Here is a 16,364-nt window from a genome sequence, read left to right as displayed (position 1 = left end):
AAAGGTTGGTGGTTCGAGCCCACCCGGAAGAGGTGATGTGGGGTCTCAGATGTAGGGTAAAAAGTCAAAACTTTTCCACAATACGTGACAACCATTTAATTTCTGAGCTTCCGTGGCTCAATGGTTAGCGCGTTCGGCTGTTAATCGAAAGGTTGGTGGTTCGAGCCCATCCGGGAGCGGTGTTGTGAGGTCTCGGATGTGAAGTAAAAAGTCAAAGTTTTACCTCAATACCTGACGAGCATTTATTTTTTGGGCTTCCGTGGCGCAATGGTTAGCGCGTTCAGCTGTTAATCGAAAGGCTGGTGGTTCGAGCCCACCCGGGAGAGGTGTTGTGAGGTCTCAGATGTAGCGTGAAAAGTCAAACTTATTCCATAATACGTGATAACCATTTATTTTCTGATCTTTCGTGGCTCAATGGTTAGCGCGTTCGGCTGTTAACCATTAGCTTGGTTGTTCGAGCCCACCCGGGAGCGGTGTTTTTGGATCTCAAATGTAACGTAAATAGCCAAAGTTTTTCCACAATACCTGACGACCATTTAATTTTTGGGCTTCCGTGGCGCAATGGTTAGCGCGTTCAGCTGTTAACCGAAAGGTTGGTGGTTCGAGCCCAAAAGAGAGGTTTTGTGGGGTCTCAGATGTAGCGTGAAAAGTCGTAACTTTTCAACAAAACCTGACAACCATTTAATTTTTGGGCGTCCGTGGCGCAATGGCTAGCGCGTTCGGCTGTTAACCGAAATGTTGGTGGTTCGAGCCCATCCGGGAGCGGTGCTGCGACGTCTCAGATGTTACGTAAAATGTCAGAGTTTTTCCACAATACCTGACGAACATTTAATTTTTGGCCTTCCGTGGCGCAATAATTAGCGCGTCGAGCACTTAATCGAAAGGTTGGTGGTTCGAGCCCACCGGAAGAGGTGTTGTGGGGTCTCAGATGTAGCGTTAAAAGTCAAAACTTTTCCACAATACGTGACAACCATTTAATTTCTGATCTTCCGTGGCTCAATGGTTAGCGCGTTCGGCTGTTAACCAATAGGTTGGTGGTTCGAGCCCACCCGGGAGCGGTGTTTTTGGATCTCAAATGTAACGTAAATAGCCAAAGTTTTTCCACAATACCTGACGACCATTTAATTTTTGGGCGTCCGTGGCGAATGGTTAGCGCGTTCGGCTGTTAACCGAAAGGTTGGTGGTTCGAGCCCATCCGGGAGCGGTGTTGTGAGGTCTCAGATGTGAAGTAAAAACACAAGGTTTTACCTCAATACCTGACGAAAATTTAATTTTTGGACTTCAGTGGCGCAATGGTCAGCGCGTTCAGCTGTTAACCGAAAGGTTGGTGGTTCGAGCCCTCCCGGGAGCGGTGTTGTGACGTCTCAGATGTAACGTAAAATGTCAGAGTTTTTCCACAATACCTGACGAGCATTTAATTTTTGGGCTTCCGTGGCGCAATGGTTAGCGCGTTCAGCTGTTAATCGAAAGGTTGGTATTCGAGCCCACCCGGGAGAGGTGTTGTGAGGTCTCAGATGAAGCGTGAAAAGTCAAACTTTTTCCATAATACGTGATAACCATTTATTTTCTGATCTTTCGTGGCTCAATGGTTAGCGCGTTCGGCTGTTAACCAATAGCTTGGTGGTTCGAGCCCACCCGGGAGCGGTGTTTTTGGATCTCAAATGTAACGTAAATAGCCAAAGTTTTTCCGCAATACCTGACGACCATTTAATTTTTGGGCTTCCGTGGCGCAATGGTTAGCGCGTTCAGCTGTTAACCGAAAGGTTGGTGGTTCGAGCCCAAAAGAGAGGTTTTGTGGGGTCTCAGATGTAGCGTGAAAAGTCGTAACTTTCAACAAAACCTGACAACCATTTAATTTTTGGGCGTCCGTGGCGCAATGGCTAGCGCGTTCGGCTGTTAACCGAAAGGTTGGTGGTTCGAGCCCATCCGGGAGCGGTGTTGTGAGGTCTCAGATGTGAAGTAAAAAGACAAGGTTTTACCTCAATACCTGACGAAAATTTAATTTTTGGGCTTCAGTGGCGCAATGGTCAGCGCGTTCAGCTGTTAACCGAAAGGTTGGTGGTTCGAGCCCTCCCGGGAGCGGTGTTGTGACGTCTCAGATGTAACGTAAAATGTCAAACTTTTTCCATAATACGTGATAACCATTTATTTTCTGATCTTTCGTGGCTCAATGGTTAGCGCGTTCGGCTGTTAATCAATAGCTTGGTGGTTCGAGCCCACCCGGGAGCGGTGTTTTTGGATCTCAAATGTAACGTAAATAGCCAAAGTTTTTCCGCAATACCTGACGACCATTTTTTTTGGGCGTCCGTGGCGCAATGGCTAGCGCGTTCGGCTGTTAACCGAAAGGTTGGTGGTTCGAGCCCATCCGGGAGCGGTGTTTTGAGGCCTCAGATGTGAAGTAAAAAGTCAAAGTTTTACCTCAATACCTGACGAAAATTTAATTTTTGGGCTTCAGTGGCGCAATGGTTAGCGCGTTCGGCTATTAACCAATAGGTTGGTGGTTCGAGCCCATCCGGGAGAAGTGTTGTGACGTCTCAGATGTAACGTAAAATGTCGGAGTTTTTCCACAATACCTGACGAACATTTAATTTTTGGGCTTCAGTGGCGCAATGGTCAGCGCGTTCAGCTGTTAACCGAAAGGTTGGTGGTTCGAGCCCAAACGAGAGAGGTTTTGTGGGGTCTCAGATGTAGCTTGAAAAGTCGTAACTTTTCAACAATACCTGACAACCATTTAATTTCTGAGCTTCCGTGGCTCAATGGTTAGCGCGTTCGGCTGTTAACCAATAGGTTGGAGGTTCTAGCCCATCCGGGAGCGGTGTTGTGATGTCTCAGATGTAACGTAAAATGTCAGTTTTTCCACAATACCTGACGAACATTTAATTTTTGGGCTTCCGTGGCGCAATGGTTAGCGCGTTCAGCTGTTAATCGAAAGGTTGGTGGTTCGAGCCCACCCGGAAGAGGTGTTGTGGGGTCTCAGATGTAGCGTAAAAAGTCAAAACTTTTCCACAATACGTGACAACCATTTAATTTCTGATCTTCCGTGGCTCAATGGTTAGCGCGTTCGGCTGTTAACCAATAGGTTGGTGGTTCGAGCCCACCCGGGAGCGGTGTTTTTGGATCTCAAATGTAACGTAAATAGCCAAAGTTTTTCCGCAATACCTGACGACCATTTTTTTTGGGCGTCCGTGGCGCAATGGCTAGCGCGTTCGGCTGTTAACCGAAAGGTTGGTGGTTCGAGCCCATCCGGGAGCGGTGTTTTGAGGCCTCAGATGTGAAGTAAAAAGTCAAAGTTTTACCTCAATACCTGACGAAAATTTAATTTTTGGGCTTCAGTGGCGCAATGGTTAGCGCGTTCGGCTATTAACCAATAGGTTGGTGGTTCGAGCCCATCCGGGAGAAGTGTTGTGACGTCTCAGATGTAACGTAAAATGTCGGAGTTTTTCCACAATACCTGACGAACATTTAATTTTTGGGCTTCAGTGGCGCAATGGTCAGCGCGTTCAGCTGTTAACCGAAAGGTTGGTGGTTCGAGCCCAAACGAGAGAGGTTTTGTGGGGTCTCAGATGTAGCTTGAAAAGTCGTAACTTTTCAACAATACCTGACAACCATTTAATTTCTGAGCTTCCGTGGCTCAATGGTTAGCGCGTTCGGCTGTTAACCAATAGGTTGGAGGTTCTAGCCCATCCGGGAGCGGTGTTGTGATGTCTCAGATGTAACGTAAAATGTCAGTTTTTCCACAATACCTGACGAACATTTAATTTTTGGGCTTCCGTGGCGCAATGGTTAGCGCGTTCAGCTGTTAATCGAAAGGTTGGTGGTTCGAGCCCACCCGGAAGAGGTGTTGTGGGGTCTCAGATGTAGCGTAAAAAGTCAAAACTTTTCCACAATACGTGACAACCATTTAATTTCTGATCTTCCGTGGCTCAATGGTTAGCGCGTTCGGCTGTTAACCAATAGGTTGGTGGTTCGAGCCCACCCGGGAGCGGTGTTTTTGGATCTCAAATGTAACGTAAATAGCCAAAGTTTTTCCACAATACCTGACGACCATTTAATTTTTGGGCGTCCGTGGCGAATGGTTAGCGCGTTCGGCTGTTAACCGAAAGGTTGGTGGTTCGAGCCCATCCGGGAGCGGTGTTGTGAGGTCTCAGATGTGAAGTAAAAAGACAAGGTTTTACCTCAATACCTGACGAAAATTTAATTTTTGGGCTTCAGTGGCGCAATGGTCAGCGCGTTCAGCTGTTAACCGAAAGGTTGGTGGTTCGAGCCCAAAAGAGAGGTTTTGTGGGGTCTCAGATGTAGCGTGAAAAGTCGTAACTTTTCAACAAAACCTGACAACCATTTAATTTTTGGGCGTCCGTGGCGCAATGGCTAGCGCGTTCGGCTGTTAACCGAAAGGTTGGTGGTTCGAGCCCATCCGGGAGCGGTGTTGTGACGTCAAAGATGTAACGAAAAATGTCAGAGTTTTTCCACAATACCTGACGAGCCTTTAATTTTTGGGCTTCCGTGGCGCAATGGTTAGCGCGTTCAGCTGTTAATCGAAAGGTTGGTATTCGAGCCCACCCGGGAGAGGTGTTGTGAGGTCTCAGATGAAGCGTGAAAAGTCAAACTTTTTCCATAATACGTGATAACCATTTATTTTCTGATCTTTCGTGGCTCAATGGTTAGCGCGTTCGGCTGTTAACCAATAGGTTGTTGGTTCGAGCCCACCCGGGAGCGGTGTTTTTGGATCTCAAATGTAACGTAAATAGCCAAAGTTTTTCCACAATACCTGACGACCATTTAATTTTTGGGCGTCCGTGGCGAATGGTTAGCGCGTTCGGCTGTTAACCGAAAGGTTGGTGGTTCGAGCCCATCCGGGAGCGGTGTTGTGAGGTCTCAGATGTGAAGTAAAAAGACAAGGTTTTACCTCAATACCTGACGAAAATTTAATTTTTGGGCTTCAGTGGCGCAATGGTCAGCGCGTTCAGCTGTTAACCGAAAGGTTGGTGGTTCGAGCCCTCCCGGGAGCGGTGTTGTGACGTCTCAGATGTAACGTAAAATGTCAGAGTTTTTCCACAATACCTGACGAGCATTTAATTTTTGGGCTTCCGTGGCGCAATGGTTAGCGCGTTCAGCTGTTAATCGAAAGGTTGGTATTCGAGCCCACCCGGGAGAGGTGTTGTGAGGTCTCAGATGAAGCGTGAAAAGTCAAACTTTTTCCATAATACGTGATAACCATTTATTTTCTGATCTTTCGTGGCTCAATGGTTAGCGCGTTCGGCTGTTAACCAATAGTTTGGTGGTTCGAGCCCACCCGAGAGCGGTGTTTTTGGATCTCAAATGTAACGTAAATAGCCAAAGTTTTTCCGCAATACCTGACGACCATTTTTTTGGGCGTCCGTGGCGCAATGGTTAGCGCGTTCGGCTGTTAACCGAAAGGTCGGTGGTTCGAGCCCATCCGGGAGCGGTGTTGTGAGGCCTCAGATGTGAAGTAAAAAGTCAAAGTTTTACCTCAATACCTGACGAAAATTTAATTTTTGGGCTTCAGTGGCGCAATTCTCAGCGCGTTCAGCTGTTAACCGAAAGGTTGGTGGTTCGAGCCCAAACGAGAGAGGTTTTGTGGGGTCTCAGATGTAGCTTGAAAAGTCGTAACTTTTCAACAATACCTGACAACCATTTAATTTCTGAGCTTCCGTGGCTCAATGGTTAGCGCGTTCGGCTGTTAACCAATAGGTTGGAGGTTCTAGCCCATCCGGGAGCGGTGTTGTGATGTCTCAGATGTAACGTAAAATGTCAGAGTTTTTCCACAATACCTGACGAACATTTAATTTTTGGCCTTCCGTGGCGCAATAATTAGCGCGTCGAGCACTTAATCGAAAGGTTGGTGGTTCGAGCCCACCGGAAGAGGTGTTGTGGGGTCTAGGATGTGAAGTAAAAAGTCAAAGTTTTACCTCAATACCTGACGAAAATTTAATTTTTGGGCTTCAGTGGCGCAATGGTCAGCGCGTTCAGCTGTTAACCGAAAGGTTGGTGGTTCGAGCCCTCCCGTGAGCGGTGTTGTGACGTCTCAGATGTAACGTAAAATGTCGGAGTTTTTCCACAATACCTGACGAACATTTAATTTTTGGCCTTCCGTGGCGCAATAATTAGCGCGTCGAGCACTTAATCGAAAGGTTGGTGGTTCGAGCCCACCGGAAGAGGTGTTGTGGGGTCTCAGATGTAGCGTTAAAAGTCAAAACTTTTCCACAATACGTGACAACCATTTAATTTCTGATCTTCCGTGGCTCAATGGTTAGCGCGTTCGGCTGTTAACCAATAGGTTGGTGGTTCGAGCCCACCCGGGAGCGGTGTTTTTGGATCTCAAATGTAACGTAAATAGCCAAAGTTTTTCCACAATACCTGACGACCATTTAATTTTTGGGCGTCCGTGGCGAATGGTTAGCGCGTTCGGCTGTTAACCGAAAGGTTGGTGGTTCGAGCCCATCCGGGAGCGGTGTTGTGAGGTCTCAGATGTGAAGTAAAAAGACAAGGTTTTACCTCAATACCTGACGAAAATTTAATTTTTGGGCTTCAGTGGCGCAATGGTCAGCGCGTTCAGCTGTTAACCGAAAGGTTGGTGGTTCGAGCCCTCCCGGGAGCGGTGTTGTGACGTCTCAGATGTAACGTAAAATGTCAAACTTTTTCCATAATACGTGATAACCATTTATTTTCTGATCTTTCGTGGCTCAATGGTTAGCGCGTTCGGCTGTTAATCAATAGCTTGGTGGTTCGAGCCCACCCGGGAGCGGTGTTTTTGGATCTCAAATGTAACGTAAATAGCCAAAGTTTTTCCGCAATACCTGACGACCATTTTTTTTGGGCGTCCGTGGCGCAATGGCTAGCGCGTTCGGCTGTTAACCGAAAGGTTGGTGGTTCGAGCCCATCCGGGAGCGGTGTTTTGAGGCCTCAGATGTGAAGTAAAAAGTCAAAGTTTTACCTCAATACCTGACGAAAATTTAATTTTTGGGCTTCAGTGGCGCAATGGTTAGCGCGTTCGGCTATTAACCAATAGGTTGGTGGTTCGAGCCCATCCGGGAGAAGTGTTGTGACGTCTCAGATGTAACGTAAAATGTCGGAGTTTTTCCACAATACCTGACGAACATTTAATTTTTGGGCTTCAGTGGCGCAATGGTCAGCGCGTTCAGCTGTTAACCGAAAGGTTGGTGGTTCGAGCCCAAACGAGAGAGGTTTTGTGGGGTCTCAGATGTAGCTTGAAAAGTCGTAACTTTTCAACAATACCTGACAACCATTTAATTTCTGAGCTTCCGTGGCTCAATGGTTAGCGCGTTCGGCTGTTAACCAATAGGTTGGAGGTTCTAGCCCATCCGGGAGCGGTGTTGTGATGTCTCAGATGTAACGTAAAATGTCAGTTTTTCCACAATACCTGACGAACATTTAATTTTTGGGCTTCCGTGGCGCAATGGTTAGCGCGTTCAGCTGTTAATCGAAAGGTTGGTGGTTCGAGCCCACCCGGAAGAGGTGTTGTGGGGTCTCAGATGTAGCGTAAAAAGTCAAAACTTTTCCACAATACGTGACAACCATTTAATTTCTGAGCTTCCGTGGCTCAATGGTTAGCGCGTTCGGCTGTCAATCGAAAGGTTGGTGGTTGGAGCCCATCCGGGAGCGGTGTTGTGAGGTCTAGGATGTGAAGTAAAAAGTCAAAGTTTTACCTCAATACCTGACGAAAATTTAATTTTTGGGCTTCAGTGGCGCAATGGTCAGCGCGTTCAGCTGTTAACCGAAAGGTTGGTGGTTCGAGCCCTCCCGGGAGCGGTGTTGTGACGTCTCAGATGTAGCGTGAAAAGTCAAACTTTTTCCATAATACGTGATAACCATTTATTTTCTGATCTTTCGTGGCTCAATGGTTAGCGCGTTCGGCTGTTAACCAATAGCTTGGTGGTTCGAGCCCACCCGGGAGCGGTGTTTTTGGATCTCAAACGTAACGTAAATAGCCAAAGTTTTTCTACAATACCTGACGACCATTTAATTTTTGGGCTTCCGTGGCGCAATGGTTAGTGCGTTCAGCTGTTAACCAAAAGGTTGGTGGTTCGAGCCCAAACGAGAGAGGATTTGTGGGGTCTCAGATGTAGCGTGAAAAGTCGTAACTTTTCAACAATACCTGACAACCATTTAATTTTTGGGCGTCCGTGGCGCAATGGCTAGCGCGTTCGGCTGTTAACCGAAAGGTTGGTGGTTCGAGCCCATCCGGGAGCGGTGTTGTGACGTCTCAGATGTTACGTAAAATGTCAGAGTTTTTCCACAATACCTGACGAACATTTAATTTTTGGGCTTCCGTGGCGCAGTAATTAGCGCGTCCAGCTCTTAATCGAAAGGTTGTTGGTTTGAGCCCACCCGGAAGAGGTGTTGTGGGGTCTCAGATGTAGCGTTAAAAGTCAAAACTTTTCCACAATACGTGACAACCATTTAATTTCTGATCTTCCGTGGCTCAATGGTTAGCGCGTTCGGCTGTTAACCAATAGGTTGGTGGTTCGAACCCACCCGGGAGCGGTGTTTTTGGATCTCAAATGTAACGTAAATAGCCAAAGTTTTTCCACAATACCTGACGACCATTTAATTTTTGGGCGTCCGTGGCGAATGGTTAGCGCGTTCGGCTGTTAATCGAAAGGTTGGTGGTTCGAGCCCACCCGGAAGAGGTGTTGTGGGGTCTGAGATGTAGCGTAAAAAGTCAAAACTTTTCCACAATACCTGACAACCATTTAATTTCTGAGCTTCCGTGGCTCAATGGTTAGCGCGTTCGGCTGTTAACCAATAGGTTGGAGGTTCTAGCCCATCCGGGAGCGGTGTTGTGATGTCTCAGATGTAACGTAAAATGTCAGTTTTTCCACAATACCTGACGAACATTTAATTTTTGGGCTTCCGTGGCGCAATGGTTAGCGCGTTCAGCTGTTAATCGAAAGGTTGGTGGTTCGAGCCCACCCGGAAGAGGTGTTGTGGGGTCTCAGATGTAGCGTAAAAAGTCAAAACTTTTCCACAATACGTGACAACCATTTAATTTCTGAGCTTCCGTGGCTCAATGGTTAGCGCGTTCGGCTGTCAATCGAAAGGTTGGTGGTTGGAGCCCATCCGGGAGCGGTGTTGTGAGGTCTAGGATGTGAAGTAAAAAGTCAAAGTTTTACCTCAATACCTGACGAAAATTTAATTTTTGGGCTTCAGTGGCGCAATGGTCAGCGCGTTCAGCTGTTAATCGAAAGGTTGGTGGTTCGAGCCCACCCGGAAGAGGTGTTGTGGGGTCTCAGATGTAGCGTAAAAAGTCAAAACTTTTCCACAATACGTGACAACCATTTAATTTCTGAGCTTCCGTGGCTCAATGGTTAGCACGTTCGGCTGTCAATCGAAAGGTTGGTGGTTGGAGCCCATCCGGGAGCAGTGTTGTGAGGTCTAGGATGTGAAGTAAAAAGTCAAAGTTTTACCTCAATACCTGACGAAAATTTAATTTTTGGGCTTCAGTGGCGCAATGGTCAGCGCGTTCAGCTGTTAACCGAAAGGTTGGTGGTTCGAGCCCATCCGGGAGCGGTGTTGTGACGTCTCAGATGTTACGTAAAATGTCAGAGTTTTTCCACAATAACTGACGAACATTTAATTTTTGGGCTTCCGTGGCGCAGTAATTAGCGCGTCCAGCTCTTAATCGAAAGGTTGGTGGTTTGAGCCCACCCGGAAGAGGTGTTGTGGGGTCTCAGATGTAGCGTTAAAGGTCAAAACTTTTCCACAATACGTGACAACCATTTAATTTCTGATCTTCCGTGGCTCAATGGTTAGCGCGTTCGGCTGTTAACCAATAGGTTGGTGGTTCGAACCCACCCGGGAGCGGTGTTTTTGGATCTCAAATGTAACGTAAATAGCCAAAGTTTTTCCACAATACCTGACGACCATTTAATTTTTGGGCGTCCGTGGCGAATGGTTAGCGCGTTCGGCTGTTAACCGAAAGGTTGGTGGTTCGAGCCCATCCGGGAGCGGTGTTGTGAGGTCTCAGATGAGAAGTAAAAAGTCAAGGTTTTACCTCAATACCTGACGAAAATTTAATTTTTGGGCTTCAGTGGCGCAATGGTCAGCGCGTTCAGCTGTTAACCGAAAGGTTGGTGGTTCGAGCCCTCCCGGGAGCGGTGTTGTGACGTCTCAGATGTAACGTAAAATGTCAGAGTTTTTCCACAACACCAGACGAACATTTAACTTTTGGGCTTCCGTGGCGCAATGGTTAGCGCGTTCGGCTGTTAACCAATAGGTTGGTGGTTCGAGCCCATCCGGGAGCAGTGTTGTGAGGTCTCAGATGTGACGTAAAAAGTCAAGGTTTTTACACAATCACTTTTATTGAGTGTTTTATAGGGAATTAAGCTGAATTCGGTCAAAAATTTCTCCAGAAAAAAATGCATTCAAAAAAGTACCGAAAAAATCGCATTTTTTTCTTCTTCAAGATACAAAATCCGTGACAACGATTTCTTATTGAAAAATTTAATTTTAACAGTTTTTTGATTGAATATCGTTACATTTGCTTGAATTAAAGCAAAAAGTATAAAAATAATAGTTTCAGTGAACATATTTGAAAATAGTGAAGAAATACTCAAAGTATGCTTCTTTGGCCGTGAAACGTCGATTTTGAAAATGTTATTAAAAATCGAGGTAAATTTTTAATTATTGTTAAATCGAGATGAAATCACTTTCAATGAGTGTTTTATAGGGAATTAAGCTGAATTCGGTCAAAACTTTCTCCAGAAAAAAATGCATTCAAAAGTGTACCGAAAAAATCGCATGTTTTTCTTCTTCAAGATACAAAATCCGTGACAACGATTTCTTATTGAAAAATTGAATTTTAACAGTTTTTTGAATGAATATCGTTACATTTGCTTGAATTAAAGCAAAAAGTATAAAAATAATGGTTTCAGTGGTTATATTTGAAAATAGTGAAGAAATACTCAAAATATGCTTCTTTGGCCGTGAAACGTCGATTTTGAAAATGTTATTAAAAATCGAGGTACATTTTTATTTATTGTTCAATCGAGATGAAATCACTTTTAATGAGTGTTTTATAGGGAATTAAGCTGAATTCGGTCAAACATTTCTCCAGAAAAAAATGCATTTAAAAGTGTACCGAAAAAATCGCATGTTTTTTATTTCAAGATACAAAATCCGTGACAACGATTTCTTATTTAAAATTGAATTTTAACAGTTTGTTGAATGAATATCGTTACATTTGCTTGAATTAACGCAAAAATTACAAAAATAATGGTTTCAGTGGTTATATTTGAAAATAGTGAACAAATACTCAAAATGTTTTTCTTAGGCCGAGTTACGTCGATTTTGAAAATGTTATTAAAAATCGAGGTACATTTTTATATATTGTTCAATCGAGATGAAATCACTTTTAATGAGTGTTTTATAGGGAATTAAGCTGAATTCGGTCAAAAATTTCTCCAGAAAAAAATGCATTCAAAAGTGTACCGAAAAAATCGCATGTTTTTTTTTCTTCAAGATACAAAATCCGTGACAACGATTTCTTATTTAAAATTGAATTTTAACAGTTTGTTGAATGAATATCGTTACATTTGCTTGAATTAAAGCAAAAAGTATAAAAATAATGGTTTCAGTGGTTATTTTTGAAAATAGTGAAGAAATACTCAAAATATGCTTCTTTGGCCGTGAAACGTCGATTTTGAAAATGTTATTAAAAATCGAGGTACATTTTTATTTATTGTTCAATCGAGATGAAATCACTTTTAATGAGTGTTTTATAGGGAATTAAGCTGAATTCGGTCAAAAATTTCTCCAGAAAAAAATTCATTCAAAAAAGTACCGAAAAAATCGCAGGTTTTTCTTCTTCAAGACACAAAATCCGTGAATACGATTTCTTACTGAAAATTGAATTTTAACAGTTTTTTGAATGAATATCGTTACATTGCTTGAATTAAAGCAAAAAGTATAAAAATAAAGGTTTCAGTGAACATATTTGAAAATAGTGAAGAAATACTCAAAGTATGCTTCTTTGGCCGTGAAACGTCGATTTTGAAAATGTTATTAAAAATCGAGGTAAATTTTTAATTATTGTTCAATCGAGATGAAATCACTTTCAAAGAGTGTTTTATAGGGAATTAAGCTGAATTCGGTCAAACATTTCTCCAAAAAAAAATGCATTCAAAAGTGTACCGAAAAAATCGCATGTTTTTTTTCTTCAAGATACAATATCCGTGACAACGATTTCTTATTTAAAATTGAATTTTAACAGTTTGTTGAATGAATATCGTTACATTTGCTTGAATTAACGCAAAAATTACAAAAATAATGGTTTCAGTGGTTATATTTGAAAACAGTGAACAAATACTCAAAATGTTTTTCTTAGGCCGAGTTACGTCGATTTTGAAAATGTTATTAAAAATCGAGGTACATTTTTATTTATTGTTCAATCGAGATGAAATCACTTTAAATGAGTGTTTTATAGGGAATTAAGCTGAATTCGGTCAAAAATTTCTCCAGAAAAAAATTCATTCAAAAAAGTACCGAAAAATTTGCAGGTTTTTCTTCTTCAAGACACAAAATCCGTGAATACGATTTCTTATTGAAAATTGAATTTTAACAGTTTTTTGAATGAATATCGTTACATTTGCTTGAATTAAAGCAAAAAGTATAAAAATAATGGTTTCAGTGGTTATTTTTGAAAATAGTGAAGAAATACTCAAAATATGCTTCTTTGTCCGTGAAACGTCGATTTTGAAAATGTTATTAAAAATCGAGGTAAATTTTTAATTATTGTTAAATCGAGATGAAATCACTTTCAAAGAGTGTTTTATAGGGAATTAAGCTGAATTCGGTCAAACATTTCTCCAAAAAAAAAAATGCATTCAAAAGTGTACCGAAAAAATCGCATGTTTTTTTTCTTCAAGATACAATATCCGTGACAACGATTTCTTATTTAAAATTGAATTTTAACAGTTTGTTGAATGAATATCGTTACATTTGCTTGAATTAACGCAAAAATTACAAAAATAATGGTTTCAGTGGTTATATTTGAAAACAGTGAACAAATACTCAAAATGTTTTTCTTAGGCCGAGTTACGTCGATTTTGAAAATGTTATTAAAAATCGAGGTACATTTTTATTTATTGTTCAATCGAGATGAAATCACTTTTAATGAGTGTTTTATAGGGAATTAAGTTGAATTCGGTCAAAAATTTCTCCTGAAAAAAATGCATTCAAAAAAGTACCGAAAAAATCGCATGTTTTTCTTCTTCAAGATACATAATCCGTGACAACGATTTCTTATTGAAAAATTTAATTTTAACAGTTTTTTGATTGAATATCGTTACATTTGCTTGAATTAAAGCAAAAAGTATAAAAATAATGGTTTCAGTGAACATATTTGAAAATAGTGAAGAAATACTCGAAGTAAGCTTCTTTGGCCGTGAAACGTCGATTTTGAAAATGTTATTAAAAATCGAGGTAAATTTTTAATTATTGTTCAATCGAGATGAAATCACTTTCAATGAGTGTTTTATAGGGAATTAAGCTGAATTCGGTCAAACATTTCTCCAGACAAAAATGCATTCAAAAGTGTACCGAAAAAATTGCATGTTTTTTTTCTTCAAGATACAAAATCCGTGACAACGATTTCTTATTTAAAATTGAATTTTAACAGTTTGTTGAATGAATATCGTTACATTTGCTTGAATTAACGCAAAAATTACAAAAATAATGGTTTCAGTGGTTATATTTGAAAACAGTGAACAAATACTCAAAATGTTTTTCTTAGGCCGAGTTACGTCGATTTTGAAAATGTTATTAAAAATCGAGGTACATTTTTATTTATTGTTCAATCGAGATGAAATCACTTTTAATGAGTGTTTTATAGGGAATTAAGTTGAATTCGGTCAAAAATTTCTCCTGAAAAAAATGCATTCAAAAAAGTACCGAAAAAATCGCATGTTTTTCTTCTTCAAGATACATAATCCGTGACAACGATTTCTTATTGAAAAATTTAATTTTAACAGTTTTTTGATTGAATATCGTTACATTTGCTTGAATTAAAGCAAAAAGTATAAAAATAATGGTTTCAGTGAACATGTTTGAAAATAGTGAAGAAATACTCGAAGTAAGCTTCTTTGGCCGTGAAACGTCGATTTTGAAAATGTTATTAAAAATCGAGGTAAATTTTTAATTATTGTTCAATCGAGATGAAATCACTTTCAATGAGTGTTTTATAGGGAATTAAGCTGAATTCGGTCAAACATTTCTCCAGAAAAAAATGCATTCAAAAGTGTACCGAAAAAATTGCATGTTTTTTTTCTTCAAGATACAAAATCCGTGACAACGATTTCTTATTTAAAATTGAATTTTAACAGTTTTTTGAATGAATATCGTTACATTTGCTTGAATTAACGCAAAAATTACAAAAATAATGGTTTCAGTGGTTATATTTGAAAACAGTGAACAAATACTCAAAATGTTTTCCTTAGGTTGAGTTACGTCGATTTTGAAAATGTTATTAAAAATCGAGGTACATTTTTATTTATTGTTCAATCGAGATGAAATCACTTTCAATGAGTGTTTTATAGGGAATTAAGCTGAATTCGGTCAAAAATTTCTCCAGAAAAAAATTCATTCAAAAAAGTACCGAAAAAATCGCAGGTTTTTCTTCTTCAAGACACAAAATCCGTGAATACGATTTCTTACTGAAAATTGAATTTTAACAGTTTTTTGAATGAATATCGTTACATTGCTTGAATTAAAGCAAAAAGTATAAAAATAATGGTTTCAGTGAATATATTTGAAAATAGTGAAGAAATACTCAAAGTATGCTTCTTTGGCCGTGAAACGTCGATTTTGAAAATGTTATTAAAAATCGAGGTAAATTTTTAATTATTGTTCAATCAAGATGAAATCACTTTCAAAGAGTGTTTTATAGGGAATTAAGCTGAATTCGGTCAAACATTTCTCCAAAAAAAATGCATTCAAAAGTGTACCGAAAAAATCGCATGTTTTTTTTCTTCAAGATACCATATCCGTGACAACGATTTCTTATTTAAAATTGAATTTTAACAGTTTGTTGAATGAATATCGTTACATTTGCTTGAATTAACGCAAAAATTACAAAAATAAAGGTTTCAGTGGTTATATTTCAAAACAGTGAACAAATACTCAAAATGTTTTTCTTAGGCCGAGTTACGTCGATTTTGAAAATGTTATTAAAAATCGAGGTACATTTTTATTTATTGTTCAATCGAGATGAAATCACTTTCAATGAGTGTTTTATAGGGAATTAAGCTGAATTCGGTCAAAAATTTCTCCAGAAAAAAATTCATTCAAAAAAGTACCGAAAAATTCGCAGGTTTTTCTTCTTCAAGACCAAAAATCCGTGATTACGATTTCTTATTGAAAATTGAATTTTAACAGTTTTTTGAATGAATATCGTTACACTGCTTGAATTAAAGCAAAAAGTATAAAAATAATGGTTTCAATGAATATATTTGAAAATAGTGACGAAATACTCAAAGTATGCTTCTTTGGCCGTGAAACGTCGATTTTGAAAATGTTATTAAAAATCGGGGTAAATTTTTAATTATTGTTCAATCGAGATGAAATCACTTTCAATGAGTGTTTTATAGGCAATTAAGCTGAATTCGGTCAAACATTTCTCCAGAAAAAAATGCATTCAAAAGTGTACCGAAAAAATCGCTTGTTTTTTTTCTTCAAGATACAAAATCCGTGACAACGATTTCTTATTTAAAATTGAATTTTAACAGTTTGTTGAATGAATATCGTTACATTTGCTTGAATTAACGCAAAAATTACAAAAATAAAGGTTTCAGTGGTTATATTTGAAAACAGTGAACAAATACTCAAAATGTTTTTCTTAGGCCGAGTTACGTCGATTTTGAAAATGTTATTAAAAATCGAGGTACATTTTTATTTATTGTTCAATCGAGATGAAATCACTTTCAATGAGTGTTTTATAGGGAATTAAGCTGAATTCGGTCAAAAATTTCTCCAGAAAAAAATGCATTCAAAAAAGTACCGAAAAAATCGCATGTTTTTCTTCTTCAAGATACAAAATCCGTGACAACGATTTCTTATTGAAAAATAGAATTTTAACAGTTTTTTGAATGAATATCGTTACATTTGCTTGAATTAAAGCAAAAAGTATAAAAATAATGGTTTCAGTGAATATATTTGTAAATAGTGAAGAAATACTCAAAATATGCTTCGTTGGCGGTGAAACGTCGATTTTTAAAATGTTATTAAAAATCGAGGTACATTTTTAATTATTGTTCAATCGAGATGAAATCACTTTTAATGAGTGTTTTATAGAAAATTAAGCTGAATTCGGTCAAACATTTCTCCAG

General features: G+C 40.0%; 2 non-coding genes across 2 annotated transcripts; both read left to right on the top strand.

Moving 5' to 3' along the window:
* Nucleotides 1-7,571: 7,571 nt before the first annotated feature.
* TRNAD-GUC (transfer RNA aspartic acid (anticodon GUC)) lies at nt 7,572-7,644 on the top strand. Its single transcript has one exon. It is a non-coding gene; the product is annotated as a tRNA-Asp (tRNA).
* Nucleotides 7,645-9,038: 1,394 nt separating this feature from the next.
* TRNAD-GUC (transfer RNA aspartic acid (anticodon GUC)) lies at nt 9,039-9,111 on the top strand. The gene has a single exon. It is a non-coding gene; the product is annotated as a tRNA-Asp (tRNA).
* The last annotated feature ends 7,253 nt before the right edge of the window (nt 9,112-16,364 follow it).

This window comes from Phalangium opilio, unplaced genomic scaffold, assembly GCF_054372755.1.
Source record: "Phalangium opilio isolate 3A_F unplaced genomic scaffold, DU_Popi_V2 ptg000390l_1, whole genome shotgun sequence".
NCBI classification, from domain to species: Eukaryota; Metazoa; Arthropoda; class Arachnida; order Opiliones; family Phalangiidae; genus Phalangium; species Phalangium opilio.
This window is presented reverse-complemented; position numbering and strand designations above follow the sequence as displayed.